This window comes from Chiloscyllium punctatum, chromosome 36 (genome assembly GCF_047496795.1).
Source record: "Chiloscyllium punctatum isolate Juve2018m chromosome 36, sChiPun1.3, whole genome shotgun sequence".
NCBI classification, from domain to species: Eukaryota; Metazoa; Chordata; class Chondrichthyes; order Orectolobiformes; family Hemiscylliidae; genus Chiloscyllium; species Chiloscyllium punctatum.
This window is the reverse complement of record NC_092774.1, coordinates 33,610,257-33,627,312: the sequence shown is the minus strand read 5'-3', so window position 1 is coordinate 33,627,312 and position 17,056 is coordinate 33,610,257. Positions and strand designations below refer to the sequence as shown.

Below are 17,056 nucleotides of genomic sequence, written 5' to 3'. Positions count from 1 at the left end.
TAAGGTCACCCCTTAGCCTCAGTCCATTCAGCCTCGCCCTATAGCACAACCCTCCAATCCTGGCAACATCCTTGTAAATCTTTTCTGCACCTTTTCTAGTTTCACAACATCTTTCCGATAGGAAGCAGACCAAAATTACATGCAATATTCCAAACGTGGCCTGACCAATGTTCTGTACAGTGGCAACATGAGCTCCCAACATCTATCCTCGATGCTCTGACCAACAAAGGAAATTAGACCAAACGATTTCTTTACTACCCAATCTGCCTGCGTCTCGACTTTTAAGGAACTATCAACCTGAACTCCAAGGTTGTCTTTGCTCAGCAACACTTCCAAGGAACTTACCATTAAGTGTAAAAGTCCTGCTCTGATTTGTTTTTCCAAAATGCAGCACCTCATATTTATCTACATTAACTTCCATCTGCCACTTCTCAGCCCATTGGCCCATCTGATCAACGTCCCGTTGTAATCTGAGATCACCTTCTTTGCTGTCCACTACACCTCCAATTTTGGTGTGATCTACAAACTTACTAACGATACCTCCTCCGTTCACATACAAATCATTTATATAACTGACAAAAAGTAGCGGATCCAGCATCGATCCTTGTGATACACCATTGGTCACAGGCCTTCAGTCTGAAAAGCAACCCTCCATCACCACCCTCTGTCTTCTTTCTTCTCGCCAGTTCTGTATCCAAATGGCGAGTTGTCCCTGCATGCCTTGAGATTAAACATTGCTCACCAGTCTCCCATGAGGAACCTTGATGAACGCCTTCCTGAAGTCCATATAGATCACATCCATCGCTCTGCCCTCATCAATCCACTTTGTACGTCTTCAAGAAACTCAATCATGTTCGTAAGACATGATTTCCCAAGCATAAAGCCATGCTGACTATCCCTAATCAATTCTTGCCTTTCCAAATGCATGTAAACCCTATCTCTCAGGATTGTCTCCAAACACTTACCCGTCACGGATGTCCGGCTCAACGGTCTATTCCCTGCCTTTTCCTTACCACCTTTCTTAAATCGTAGCACCACGTTAGTCACCCTCTAGCCTTCCAACACCTCACCTGTGACTATTGATGATACAGATATCTCATTGAGAGGCCCAGCAATCACTTCCCCAGTTTCCCATAGTGTGAAAGGGTACTCCTGATCAGGTCCTTGGGATTTATCCACTTTTATGCATTTCAAGATATCTAGCAATTTCTCATCTGCCATATGGACATTTTTTTCAACATGTCACCATCTACTTTCTCACATTCTATATCTTCCATGCCCTTCTCCACAGTAAACACTGATGCATAATATCCGTTCAGTATTCCCGCCCTCCACCCCGCCACGATCTACTGCAGCTCCACACAAAGGCCGCCTTGCTGATCTTTGATGGACCCTATTCTCTCCCTTGTTATCCTTTTGTCCTTAACGTACTGATACAAAACCCTTTGGTTTATCCTTAACTCTATTTGCCAAAGCTATCTCATGTCCCCTTTTTGCCCTCATGATTTCTCTCTGAAATATGCTCGTACTGCTGTGATTCTCTTAGGATTCACTCGATCTCTCTGTCGATACCTGACGTATGCATCCTTCTTTGTCTTAACCAAAATCTCAATTTCTCTGGTCATCCAGCATGCCTTACACCGACCAGCCTTTCCTTTCACTCGAACAGGAATATACTGTGTGTGGATTCTTGATATCTCATATGTGAAGGCTTCCCATTTTCCAGCAGTCCTTTAACCTGCGAACAACTGCCCCAAATCAGCTTTTGAAAGATCTTGCCTCATACTTGAGTCTTCCTCCAATTCAGAACTTCAACCTTTCGATCTGAAATATTATTTTCAATCACTATTGTAATGTTAATATAATTATGGTTGCTGGCCCTTAGGTTTTGCACCCTCGCCATTATGTACATCCTCGTTGTGAATTAGAAAATTTCCTTGAACACACTTAACAAATTTCTCTATTTGGCGGATAAGTAAATGGGCAGGAGTTATACCATGGGTCCACTCTTCCTTCATTCCTATCAACCCTAACCCAAAAGTCCAACGGCACTTTACCTTGCAACTGCCAAATGTGTGAAACCAGCCCATTTACCTGCTCCCTCCTCACAATCCAAGGGCTCAAACGTACCTTCCAGATGAAGCAGCACTTCACCTGCTCTTCCCACAACCCAATCTAATGCATTTGCTGTTCACAATGTGGTCTCATCTACAATGGGGAAAACGAAGCCTAAACTGGGTGACTGCTGCACAGAACATCTACGTTCTGCCCGCAGAAAAGACTCTGAGCTTCCAGTTGCCTGCCAATTCCACACCCCACCCTTTTCCCTGGCCAACATCACTGTCTCAGGTTTACTGAAGTGTTCCAGCGAAGCTCAGCACCAGCAGAATGAAGAGCACCGAATATTACACTTGGGGACCATACATCCTCCGGTCCCAATATCGAATTCAATAATTCTAGGGCCTGAAATCCATAGTATCCTCGTCCCTTCCACACACACCAAGCCTTGTTATCACACAGTCTGTCATTACACACTACCTATTCTTAGCCACGACCAAGTCTCCATTCACCCTCCCACGCAGATCGTTATCAACGCCTTTTCCTGTCCAACAGTTCTTCCCTCGCTTTGGGGTCTGTCCTGATCTATCATTTACTGCATCCGCCTTCCTCCCACGATATCTCCTGCAGATAAACCAACGTTTTCCCAATCACCACCAGTTCTGTGGAAGTGTCACCGGCAACTCCTGTTTTTTTTGTTTCTGATATACAGCATCCGCAGTTTTTTCAGCTTTTTATTGAGGTAGAGTTGGAAATTGTTTCGAGAGACAGAAAGAGACGGGGGAGAGACAGAACAGACATGAACTGTTGTTCTCCGTTGTTGTTCAGAACGTAAAATCATTGCAGTGCGATCACTTCCCTTAAGCATGAATAGAGGTCGTAAGTCACCCGCGAGCGGTAGCGTGTCTGACCCCAGATCAGAAGGTTGCGTGTTCAAATCACATCAGGCTTACTGACGTCGACTTCCGACATTACAAATCAAGAAAGGAGTACGTTCATTCCGGATATCTGTTGAGCCAAATCTTCTTTATGGAAACTTTCAATCACACGTGAAGCTTTGCTGTCAGTTTGATTTGTGAACACTGTGTCAGGGAGGTGGAGTGCCCATTGTTTGGGTAAATGCTCAGCTCCCCAGTTCAACACGGGATTTAAACACAGCCGCCTCCCTTAGGCAGCCGCTTCGTTCAGTTGGTGACAGCGCGGTGTGAATAGCATAATACCGATATTTTCACAACATAATCCAAAGACTCCCAGCTTTATGTTTCAATCTATCAGGAGAGTGACAGCGAGTTCAGATAGAAACGTTTCCCACCAACAGCAAATCCTTTCCTCTCACTGGACACAGTTAAAATTATCTTTATTCAACAGGAGGAGCGGAAACTCTAGTCTGACGGCCTCTCCCCACATTAACGGTGAGCCTGAATTTTATAAACGGTGTCAGTAAAATCCAATGGCGGACACTGATTTGGTTCAATCGATTTTTTTGCCAAGCGTAATTCACCGAGAGGATGCTGCTGTGTGAAACAGCGTGGGGAATTACTGCAGGGCCTACTGCGCATGGAACACACCGCAACTGATGTGTTTCACCTTCATCAGTTTATTCCTATCTCGGAGAAGAGAGGTTTGATGATTCGGATCATATCAGCCAGACAGAGAAGAGGAGGACAGCACTCAGCCCTTCACAAGCTTGTCACCACAGCTGGGTCATCGTGGCCCGTGTATCAGTATGGGATAGTAATCTGCATCTTCTGACTGGAAGCACAGCAAATTGGAGTGCTGGTGGGACTATCACACAGGAGAAAACGGCTTCGACCTATCAACTGGAGTGGCTCCCAATGCGCAACTCCGCTCACCTCAACTGAATAACTGTAAACAAATTACTCAGTGATTCAAAGGAATACTCGGTTTTGAATCTGCATTGTGGCATGTACCTTCGAGAATGACGTCAAAACGCCTTCATTGCTGTGATGGAGTATCCTGTTGATCAGAATATATCCGTTGTCAAATTTCCCACGTTCTGTTGGTCCAACTCTGATTTCACTCAGAATCACAAAATGTGTGATAGCGCAGACTGAGGCCATGCAGCCCACCTTAGCTCTGCTGGTTCAACACAATATGCAAATAAGTATCTCATTCTGTCGCCTTCTCCCTGTAAGTCTGCACATTGTTATATTGAACATGCCCACCGAATTCCCTTTTGTGTCCATTGAATCTACCTCTTGATCACTGTCATACAGGAACTTACTGTGCGTAAACGGTCCACCTAATGTCACTTTTGCTTATTTACCTGATGACTTTCAATCTCTACCAAATTATTCTCGATCCTTTCAGGCCTGGGAGCATTTTCACTGCATTATTTCCTCTATCTAAAACCCTCATGACGTGGAAACTTCAATCAGACCAGCTTTCAGCCCTCTGTTCACCAAAGAGAACTGCCCCAACTTTCCAATCTACCTTCATGACTGACATTCCTCATGCACGGCCCCATTCATTTCAACCTGTTCAGCGCCATCTGCAATGACTTCACTTCCCCGCTTCCTGAAGTAACACCCTCAGGATTGAGCGTAATACAGGTGGAGGATTCATTCGAATTGCGCGGGCAAAAACTCTGCAATACTTGTTTTCACTTTGAGCAAGTGTTTCCCTTCGCCGTGTTCTCTGCAATGATACCTCTGTCCCATTTCTAATTCAGGCAGTCCCATCTGATTTAATGAAGCGGCTTTTTGAGAAAACTGACCCGGCATTTTTGCTCAGGTTAATTTAAGAAATTAAGGTTCACCCGGGATTGGAGCCCGGCACCTCCCACCCGTCTGTATAAGCTAGAAAACCCAAAGCTAGCATCATACCCCGAGACCAACCAGCCAAATACCATGTGCTCGCCCACCTCCTGAAGCAACTCTGAGTTGCTCAGTATGAAATACATTGTACGTTGCTCCCAGAATTACAAGCAGCAAAGAGTTTCAGGACCATCTGCTCCTCTTTCTGTCTCCCTGCTCCCAGGACGCTGCTGTTTGTCCCGTCCCCAGGGACCGGGCTCTCTCCACTGGTGGATAATTGAACAATTTCTTTTCTACTTACAAGCTGTGCTGGTAGAAGGCAGAGCCCATTCACTCTTCTGCTGTCTCTCTCTCTCACTATTACGTGAATCAGGAGAAGTCAGTTACAGTCATGCGGAGGAAATGGGCAACTTTGAACTTGTTCCAAAGGTCCTGTTAACGGAGAGATAGAAAGATTCTGCGCTGTTGGGACAGAGAGAAGTCGACACCAGAGACTCTTCCCTCAGGTAAATTGATATGAGTGCATTTTTGTGCAGCCTGTTTTGTGTTCAGAATTTGTCTTGACACAGCAATCCTGCAGAAAGTCTTTTGTTACACGGGCGTTGGTTTCTTTACTGCAGGAAATGGACAAAAACAGCAAGTCATGTGTTTCAACTTCACTGGTTCATTGCCATCTGAGAGAAGAGGTTTTACACTTGAGATGAGGACACACTGACAGAGAACAGAACAAGACCACTCAGAGCTCCACAGGTGTGTCAACGCAACTGTGTAAATTTGACTTGTGTATCGATGTGACATATTTAACTCAGACACCCGAAGTTTTGGGAAGCAGATGACAAGGCAAGGAACAGACAGAGCGCCGTTATACGGGAAAGCTGCTAAATACGACATTGAGTGAATAGGAGAAATCGTTTAGCTTCTCGGTTCTAATCCCAATATGCATCCACTCTGCCATTCTCCTGCATTGCACGGTAGCTTTTCCAGAGAAGTATTCAGCTTTTCATCTGGCGTGTGACTTGCATGTTCGAGAATGACGTCAAAAGATCTTCACTGCTGTAGTGTCATGTGCTGTTGTGCAGACATATCTCGATGTGCAAATATAAACTCAGAGAGCAATGTACACTAGAGACGCTGAGCCAGCTGAAACTTGCTCAGTGTGAAATACATTCCACATTGCTCCAAGAATTGCAAGCAGCATAGAGTTTACAGAACATCTGTTGTCATTCTGTCCCCGGGGCACTGATGTTTGTCTCCTCCCCAGGAACTGGACTCCCTCCACTGGAGGATAATTAAACCAATTTGTTCCTACTTGCAAGCTGTTCTGGGGGGCGGGGGCGGTGAGGGGTAAGTCCATTCGCTCTTCTACTCCCTCAATCCCTTGGGGTGAGAGGTATCAGTTACACTAATGCGTGGGAAGTGAGCTTTGATTGTGAACTTGCTCCGAAGGTCTGTTATCGGAGAGATAGAAAAATGCTGTGCTGGTGGATCAGAGAGAAATGGACACCGAATACTCTTCCCTCAGGTAAATTCGTATGAATACATTGTTATGCAGCCTGCTTGGTCTTCAGAATTCCTCACACCCAGCAATCTTACGGAAAGTCTATTGCAAAGTGGACATCACTTTCTTTGCTGCGACCGCGCAATAGTTAACATCTGAGCCCCAAGTGCCCCAGATGAAGAGATTCCGAGTGAAACCTTCACTCACTGAGAGTCATCCCCACGGCCCTGAACTGCGGGACTGCAGGCGGTCCAACACGGAAGGGACGGTTAAAAATGAACCATTTTTGCTCCCTCAGATTGTCTGTCCCATAGACAGGCATTGGGACGGCATAAACGGTTAGGATCATTCTCCCACAGTCAGAGGCGGTTCAGCCCATCGAGTCACGGCGACTCTCTGTAACTTATCTCTCTCTCTGAGGTTATTCACAATCGGTGGTATCCGTCCTAATAGTGGGGGAATATGTCTGAGTCGTGATGCGGTTTCTGACATGCTTGTCATTCACGTCTGAACCAGGGTGGCGAATTACTGCAGGGAATGGCCGAAACCGCAAGGCATGGGTTTCAACTTTACCAGCTCATTAGCATCGTAGAGAACTGGTTTTGCGAATTAGTTCATAGAAACCGACGCAGAACAGGAGAAGACCACTCAGACCTCCAAAAGCACGTTATTTGAACCGTGTGAGGTTCGTGAGTGTATCAGTATGATACAGGACATTCAGACACCAAGAAAGTAGGTGCAAAGGCAAGATACAGAACAGACAACAGCACCATTACAAAAGGAAGCTGCTCAAGGAGACACGTTCGAGACTGATGTCAAAGATCTCCACTGCTGTCGTGTAATATGCTGTTTCACAGACGTATGGAGACTGTGTAAATATAAACTTTTTTCTCACTTCCCACATTCTGTTGGTCGAACTGTGATTTCACTCTGAATCACAGCATGTGTCACAGCGCAGACGGACGCCATGTGACCCACCTTCACTCTGCTGGTTCGACAAAGTAAGTAAACGTGTGTCTCTATTCGTATCATTCACTTACCTTCTTGTGTATTTCTGCATATTGTTACTTAAAATATGATCAGGCACCTCCACTAGTTCTCCCCCTACATCGACACGGCTTCCGATTTTGTAAAGTTGATCCTGCAGCCCAAAACACTGCCAAATAAATTAATTGTTTGAATCAATCGAGGAACGGACTCCTCCAGATTGGCCAAGAACAAAAGGACGTCATCAGCATGATATTAAAGATCAGCCATTTCAGAAAGTCATTTAAATGTAGAGCTTTTCTAACAATAGGTGTGAATTCTGTCTGTGTCCCAATATCGAGTCAGACTGACATTGTTGTTCAAAAAGCTCTGCATTTAAATGAAATAATTGAAGGTAATTTAAAACTAGTTCTGGGATTAACGTACCAAAGAACAGAAGCCCATTCTAAAATATGAACCAGTTAATCTAAAATTGTTTCGTGAAGGACATCTCCATGACCGTGGACTCCTTTGGCTATAAATTCTGTGATCATGATCTTATTGTCCATGACCACCTGATGAAAGAGCAGCACTCTGAAATGGAGTGATCAGTAAAAACGTCTCATTTGGATCCCCCCAGGTTAGAAATGGAAGCATATCTCTTCAAGGTTACAGTTTGATTTACCCTTTCAACACTCTTGAAATGTAAGGTGTTCCATTGTAGTGTTCAATTCTGATCCATTAAAATCAGTATCCAGTCTCATCTGAGTGCAGAACCCACTCAACTGACGGAACAAACAAAAACTTTTCGGTTTGCTTTTTAGATGTGACATCTTCTCTCCCTCCCTCTCTGGTGACCCAGCAGGACTACCAGAGCTGGAAGTACCACTCTCGAAATACGATTGCTGACCTACAGTTTTCTTGTGCTGCTGAACATAAGGATTTAAAAACTGCGATTTCCCCACGCAGGTGTGAAGCCTGCCGACTACAAAATGAGAAATGTCGTCAAAAAGAAAGGGTGATTGTTCCCCGGTTTCTTCTTTCAGATTCAAATCAGTAGAGGGTGAAAGATATTTCACTCACTTTGGGAATGGTCGAGAATCTGCAACCCACTGCCTGTCAGGGTGGTACAAGCAGATATCCACAGAGCTGCTTTTGAGACAGTGAGTCAAGTATTTGGAAATGAGACGAGAACAATGAGGGGCGTGAAATCGTGATCGAAATGAAGCAGGCAGCTGAGGACAAAGGTGTTTTATTTGCCAGTGAAAGATACTGCTTCACAAAGTTGTACTATGGAAGGGAAACAGTGACGGTGATTATCTTTTGCTGTTCACCTTGTGAATGTTCCCATTGTTGCGCATGTCCGTGTTAACGTCAGAACTCTGCAGCATGGCGGTGTCAGATACGCACAGTGCCGGGGCCGCAATGGATGACGCATCTGACTCCACCTACCTGTTTGAAATGCAGCTCACAGCTTCTTCACACACCCCAAATAATCTTTTTCATTGTCCTGATGCGGGCATAAGGTTTGAATTCCCGATCTGCGGGAATGAGACTCTTTTCACTGTCTCGCATCAGTAAGTGTCCCTGAGAACATCAGAGTCAAGTCACAGCGCTGTCGGAGGAGAGGAAGCTGAAAGAGACCCACACGCTGCTCACGGGCACATTTCACTTTCCCCAACTCACCGCCCCAACCACTGCGGCTCTTGGGAGTGGAAAGGGAACAAACACCAAAACCCAGTCTCAGCAATGTAAATCTTCAGGAAATAAGAAAAATGTTCATCCCTTCGGGTCTTCCATCCTGGGCTGACAGGGGTGATTTTAAATGGCTGTCCAGTCAGTGTGAATTCTTTTTGGCTGAAATTATCTTCCTTATCTCATCCCAGCATTTCTTGCCACAGAGACCTGTGCGGCAGAGTTCATGTATATATTTCCTTGCATGGTATTTTGTAATTAACATTCGTTTGCTGGTTGTTTGTATCGGGTATTTCAGGTTCATTAGCCCCTGTTTAAGTGTGTTGGTAAGTTTGTGGGCTACCATGATGCTGAGGGGTTTGAGTTGTCTGGACATCATTTAACAGATGTATTTAATGTAAGGTATTGCGGCACACGTTGTGTCTGCTTGTGTCAATTTGTTGATGAGAAATCGGCATTCTAGGTTTATTGGGTAGGCAAAACTGAGGACTGGAGATGCTGGAAGCCAGAGTTTAGATCAGAGTGGTGCTGGAAAAGCACAACAGGTCAAGCAGCTTCCGAGGAGCAGTAAAATCGAAGTTTCGGGCAAAGGCCCTTCATCAGGAGGAGAGGCAGGAAGCCTCCATGTTGGAGAGATAAATTGGGGATGGGTAGTGTGCTGGGGCGAAGGTAGCAAAGAGTAAAATAGGTGAATGGTAGTGGGTATGGAGGTGACAGGTCAGAGAGGAGAATGGAGCGGATAGGTGGGAAGGGAGCTTGGCAAGTAGGACAGGTCATGAGGTCAGTGTTGAGCTGGAAGTTTAAAACTGAAGTAAGGTGGGGGGAGGGGAAATGAGGAAACTGGTGAAGTCCACATTCATGCCCTGGGGTTGTAGTTTTCTGAGGCGGAAGATGAGGTGTTCTTCCTCCAGGCGTCGGGTGGGGAGGGAGTGGCGGTGAAGCAGGCCCAGGACGTGTATGTCCTTGGCAGAGTCGGGGGGGTGGGGGGGAGGTTGGAATGTTGGGCATAGGACGATGGTGTTGATTGGTGCCGGTGTCCCGGAGATGTGACTTGACTCTCCAGTCTCCCCCAAAGTTGTAGAGATCGCATCGGGAGCAATGGATACAAAAAATTACATTGGTGGATGTACAGATGAAAGTGTTCTTACCATCGCGGCACGGGTTTGATTCCCGGGCAGCGAAGCAATTCCTAGTAGAGCTACCCAGCTGCATGCATGTCTCCCTGGTGGGCTAATGGTTAGGATGCGGCGCTTTCATTGCTGCGGCCCGCGTTCGATTCCCAGTCAGGGAAGCAATTATTTGCGTTTCCTTTGGCTGCTCGTTCTTCTTAAATACGCTGTATAGTCACTTATTGATCTTCATGATTCCTAGGTGCTGCAATGTGTCGTGGATCGTTGAAATAGCATCCTGATGCAGATTTGTTTGTATGTGTAGGGATGTTTGCTTCTGTAGTTCAGTTCTTGGTTCGTGTGTGTTGTTTTCCTGTCGAGGCTGTTTCGAATTTATCATTGACTGTTCGGTCTACTGTGACATCTAGAAATAGCACTTTGTTGTTGTTCTCCTCTTTTGTGAATTTTATGACAGTCAGGATATTATTGATGGTGTTGTAGGTTTCCTCTAATTTGTTTCATTTTATGATGACAAAAGTGTCATCGCTGTAGCGGACTCTAAGTTTGGGTTGGATCGTTTGAAGGGCTGTTTGTTCGAGTCTCTGCATTATTGCTTCTGCGAGGAAACCTGATACTGGTGGTTTCATGGGTATTTCGTTGATTTGTTTGTAGGGCTTGTTACTGAATATGAAGTGGGTGGTAAGGCACAGCTGCACGAGCTTGTCAGTGTTATCTTTGCTGATGAAGTTGGTGCTGTGTTTGTGTCTGGGTCTTCGAGTAGTGTCTTCAGTTTTCTTTGGCCACGTTGATGTTAATAGATGTGAACAGGGCTGTTATGTCAAAGGACAGCATTATTCCATCCTCTTCAATCTTAGTGTCTTTGGTGTTCAGGAATTCTTGAATAGAGTAACTGGAGTGGTGTCAATCTTCGACTTGGTGTTTTAGTCTTCATTGGGGTCTTAGACTAGTCTGTATATTGGTGTTCCAAGTGGTGAGACTGTGGTCCTGAGGGGGGCTCCTGGTTTGAAGAGGAGGAGAACAGCAACAAAGTGCCATTCCTAGATGTCACAGTAGAGCGAACAGTCAATGGGGAACTTCAAACTAGCGTCTACAGAAAAATAACACACACAAACCAAGTACTTAATCACAGAAGCAATCATCCCAACACCCACAAACGAAGCTGCAGCAGGACATTATTTCAACGAGCCACTACACACTGCAGCACAGAGAAACTACGAAGAGCAGAAGAGAAAGACGTATAGAGTGTATTTAAGGAGAAAGGGTACCCAATAAACCCAGTCCGCCAATTTCTCATTGATGCTTCCAAGCTGACTCTCAAAAAATCGGTTTGTCCTTCCATCCTTTCCTATTGTATTTTGTGGGTTTTGAAAGCGTTCCCAATCCTCTGACTGATTGTTGGAGTTGGGAAGTTATGTTGTGGCTGTACATAGCATTGGAATATTGTGGAATAATTTTGGAATATTGTGTGCAATTCTGGTCTCCCTCCTATCAGAAACATATTATGAAATTTGAAAGGGTTCTGAAGCACCTATGCGTCCACAGACGAGAGAGGCCTTTGTTCTGTCCTGAGTGCGGGAAGGCCTTTAGTGATTCCTCTGCAATGCTGCTGGAACAGTTGGCCCACGCCAGGGAGGCTGTTCTCCGGCCCCAAGTGCGAGATGGCCTTCAGCAGTTCTTCCCACCTGCTGAGACACCAGTGGGTCCATATTGAGGAGAGGCCGTTCTTCTGCCCCGATTGCAGGAAGGGCTTTGCTCTTTCTTCTGACCTACTGGCCCATTTCAACAGTTTCCCCATTTCCCCTTCCCCCACCTCATCCTAGTTTCAAACTTCCAGCTCAGTAACAGTCTCCTTGACTTGTCCGGACTTCTCCGACCTGCCTATCCTCTTTTCCACCTATCCACTCCACCCTCTCCACCTTTACCTATCACCTTCATCTCCTCCCCCACTCATCCATTGTACTCTATGCTACTCTCTCCCCACCCCCACCCTCCTCTAGCTTATTTCTCCACGCTTCAGGCTCACTGCCTTTATTCCTGATGAAGGGCTTTTGCCCGAAACGTCGATTTCGCTGCTCGTTGGATGCTGCCTGAACTGCTGTGCACTTCCAGCACCACTAATCCAGTATTTGGTTTCAGCATCTGCAGTCATTGCTTTTACCACGTGACCCATGCCGAATACATATTCATGTTCCTGGGGCCAGCATCATTATTGTGTCACAATAGCTGCTGGCCATCACTGCAGAAGTCCTATGACGTCGTATTGCGGCTGGAATTTCTGAGGACAGTTTTTTCAAGAGGGTCAGGCAGCCCTTCATCGGGGCTTCCCTTCCTTCCACTTAAGTTCAAGGCCTATCCAACCGAAATTCCTCAGGTATGTTTAAAAGCACTTTTTCCCGATGTTGGCTAATGATTTCTGCAGACATTTGGTAAAGTTTGAACACGGTGAGAGCCATCGGCTTCTCAACCTCGTTCCCGAATTGCTCAACCAACACTTAAAGCAGTGATAATGATGCAAAACCACCGTATGATTACGGCCGAGAAAGATTGTATTCCGCTCAGTCAGTTCATGTTTCTAAAGAGAGACAAAAGTGACAATGCAAGTGAAACGAACTAAATTGCAGACAGGCTGCCATACCACTCTGTTTGCATCCCCACACAGGGGTGATTTCTGTGACATGGGTGTGTCTGCAGTGTCTGTGGTCAGACCGTTTACAATGAATGTCCCAGCCTTTATTTTGATAAAGTCACACTGATAGAGGACAATTGTTATTTCAGTAATTGTAGTCCGAAGCTGGAATTCGCTAACACTCGGGATTCGTGATCTTACTTTTTTTTTACATCTCAGACTCTTTGGTGCAGTTAGTCAGGAAGTCCGGCTGTTCACCAAAATAGTTGTAAATCGAAATGGAGCAAAATTATAGAATTAGGGCCAGACCTTTCAGGGTACATGTTCAGAAGCACTTCTACACATTGAGTTTGTCAGATGTTTGGAATTATCCTACATAAACGGCCGTGGGTACAGGATCATTTGTCAACCTTAAATCAAATTTATTTTTTGTTCAGGAAAGGTATTAAGGGACATGGGCCAAAGACAGATAAATGGAGTTAGGCCTCTGATCAGCCATGATTTCTTTGAACGTTGGAACACGTTTGAGGGGCTAAATGGCCTACTCATATTCCGATGTTTCTATAATCTTAACTGTTTCCTTATTGCACATTTCCGGCCTGTTATTGGGGATACAATCTGCAAGACAATATTCTCCAATTATTAGTTGTTCCGGAAATATCGAATACAGACACACCCAGGCATCTTATACCAATATTCGAAACAACACAGTCACAGAACAGATAACTGATTGAATTCCTGCTTTTGATTCTTTAGAAACGTAATGTTCTTGGTTTCCTGATAATGATTCGCTTTCCTCAGTCCCAGATGGAACAACAGAAGAAAAAATAGAAAAGCAGCAATGTTCTGGTCCTATAATCTCCAATCTTCTGCTGCCAGTGAAAAACAACAATGCAACTTAAATCGGGGTCGACTATAACCCGGGCTTAATCTCCCAATGAACCGAGCACAGGCTCAGCGAAACTGAGGGAGATTATGTCCTGATCACGAAACCTGCGACCAGCGTTGGCAAAGGCCCAAGGAGTCACCCATAAAAGTCAGTCATCTACTTTCTAAACGTACTCAACTGCCGACTTCCTTTATTTTATTGACCTTTGCAAATCTGAAATTGAGAATTGGGGATATGTGGTAGCGAGTGGCTGTTTGTGTGTCAGGTATGCCTGTCAGTTTTGTTGATATTGAAGCGAATTTGCTTTCAAAATAAAGGCAACAAAAAACAGACAAACAAGTTTGCATCCAAGAAGAGAAGCTGAAGAACTGGATGTCAGCGTTGAGAAAGAAGCAAAAGGGAAGTGGAATCTCAATGATTTTCCTGATTTTTGAGCAGAAAGCGTTGGAGCTGTAGACTTCTGCTGATCAATGTATTTATTTTCGTGGATTTTAAGAAGTTATTATGCCTTGACAAAAGAACTGGTCACACCCTGACTATATGTTCGAATACCTCAGTAGTAGAACAAAAGATTTTTATTCTGAGGTCGTGAGTTTGACACTCATATTGTACAATGTTTCCGTGAAACTTTGCTTTTTGTGCGAAACATTCGCTCTTTCTTCAACTGGCAATCTAATCATATTCAAAATGAATTTTACTCCCGTTCGTTTTCTTCCTGTCCCCGTTCCTCGGTTATGAGGGAAAGCTGAGAGTGAATGGGAGACAAGTTTGTAGGTGTGGCTTAACGGTTTCACTTGAAAATTGGTTCTATTCATGTCTCGAGGCCAGTAAATGGCTCAATCATAGCATACAACGGTCAAGTGCTATGGGAATCAATGCCTGTCCATATTAACGTACACTGAAATGAGTAAGATGTGATTCATTTCGAGGAAAGAAATTAGGAAACTTCGTCACCCAGATTATCTCAGAGCAATCGTTGGCTATGGTACGTTTTATGTAAAGCTCATGGAATCACTGGATTGTGACTTGATCTGGTACTCAGGCCTTACTTCGTGACACGAATGTATTTTGTTATCGAATTGCTACATAAGTTGCGGAGCAATTCCTGTACATAGAGATGAGGAGTGTTGAACCAATAAGACAAGACGACTGTGCTAAATCAGAACTGTTACCAAATACATTTACCAATCTATGTTCATCCTATCGATTGTCTTAGCATCACCAACACTTCTCATCAAAATAACTCGAGAGACATTCATCACAATTTTCTGTGAATACTTCTACATTAGCTTTGCTGAATGAACCCCAAATTTCTTGAAGTGGCTCCTTATTTTCGGCCCTGATTATTAATCTCTCTACGCACGGAAATGGATCCTTCCCAGCCGCTCTATCTCTCATCAATGTGTGTCGTTCAATTCGATCTCCCATCAGCCTCCTCTGTCCTGATCAAATCCAGGGGAACAGGAAACGTTGGGGCTATGGTGCGGAAAGGACAAGCCCTATGCTCACCTTTCCGGTTAGAACAATTCCATGAGAAAGTTTAGGCCACAATTTCGGGCGTGTAATTGTGGACGAACACTTATGATGCTGGCGTAAACATCCTTTGGGGCTCCCCGCCCAGGGTGGTAACCTGCTGACTATGCTTTCTTCGCTGGCGATTTTAAATGACTTCCTGTTGGTTGCATTATCGCTCAAGCTTCACAAAACCCGTCTCAATAAAGACCCGTTTTCTCATGTCTGGAAATTTATTTCCGTGCAGGAAACTCGGGTTCTGAACAAACAACGTCCGAGACTCAATACGTCAGCTCTGTTTCCCTTTCCACAGATGCTGCTCGACCTGTTGGCTTTCTGCAGTATTCTCTGTGTTTATTAGGCACAAGTGCTGCATTTCATTCAAGAACTTCAATCCCTGTCCTCTGGTAACTGACTCTGGTCAGTGCCAATTGGTTCTTCTGATCATTAATCTGTCCATTCCCACCGCTTCTTCTCCCATCATGACCAACAGCCCCAGGAAATCTCCAGTTAACTTTCTTTGCTCCAAATTGAACATTCCCAACCTTGGGCATGTCTCGCCAACATGGAAATTCCTCATCCCTGGAAACGAAGCGTGGCGTACACTTGGGAAGAGATTTTGGCAAAATATTGTCAGTTAGGAAATGGAAAAATGTTCATGAAGTAAAACAGAAATCCCAGTCTCCAGCTTTGTGAACCTTGAGAAACTCTTTGGGAAGTGGATTTAGAGGAGAATGAAAGATGACCTGTCCGATTGAGCAGAGACAGTCCAGACACCGTCCCCTTGTTGAAGAGGCCGGGAGGTTGACTCTGATGTTCTCGAGACATGAACTGATCTGAGACATTGAAAGAATTGTCGTTCCTGCACATCAGGAATTCAAACCCCTTCTCGCCTCCGAGCCAATGAGAGAACTCGGGAACAGGCAAAACACTGAAAGGCTGGAAGGGCGACGGCCCCGGAGTAAGAAAGCTAGTTCCTCGTGACATGGATGTGTCTGCATACTGTCCCTGGTATCTCCACAAGAGATCTCCCGGGCTTGATTATGGAAAAGTAAAACTGATAGACGACAATTGTAATTCTCGGCGGGGAGGCTGAATTATGAATTCACTAATAGACTCCCCTAAGCGATGGTGGACGCCCCCCCCCCCCCCCCCCCCCGGCTCTGTGGCGCAATTGGTCAACGCGTTCGGCTGTTAACCGAAAGGTTGGTGGTTCGAGCCCACCCAGGGGCGGTGTGTTTGCTGCTCTTCCTTGGCTTCGAAACAGTACGCTTTTGATGGGGTCGAGAAAATGATCCCCAAACGGAAATCTTCTCCACAAGGGGGTTCTGAATTGAATTAATGTCTAACGGAAGGGACTGCGGATGCTGAGAAGACGAGACCGAAAGAGAAACTCGGCAGGTTTGACAGTACCTTCGGGGAAACCAGAATTCTGAAATGTTGTCTCTGATTCTCTTTCCACAGAGGTTGCCTGACCTTCTCAGTTCCTCCTGCAATTTGTCGTTTTGGTTTTTACTGAAAGTTCATTTCATCTTTTGGGATGAAACAACTGCATTAGCCGTAGGCAGATATATAACCCTTTCGAATCACTGTGACGTGATTGGATTCAAACAAACTCTGCGATGATTCACACTTTCTCGGCTCCACAGGCAGACAGACCTGGGAAATAAAGCTGTCAGTGTGGTTCTGTATTCGTGGGCCGAGTGCTTAATGCGATGGACTTGAAATCCATTGCGGTTTCCCCACGCAGGCGTGAACACTTCCGAGTACAAAATGAGAAATGTTGTCGAAAAGAAAGGGAGCTTGCTCCCCGGCTTCTTCTTTAAGATTCAAATCAGCGGAGGGGGAAAAATATTTCACTCAAATTGGGACTGGTGGGAATCTGCAACCCACTGCCTGTTCGGG

General features: G+C 45.2%; 1 non-coding gene across 1 annotated transcript; it reads left to right on the top strand.

Annotated features, from left to right (window-relative positions):
• The first annotated feature begins 16,310 nt into the window (after window positions 1–16,310).
• trnan-guu (transfer RNA asparagine (anticodon GUU)) lies at window positions 16,311–16,384 on the top strand. The gene has a single exon. It is a non-coding gene; the product is annotated as a tRNA-Asn (tRNA).
• The last annotated feature ends 672 nt before the right edge of the window (window positions 16,385–17,056 follow it).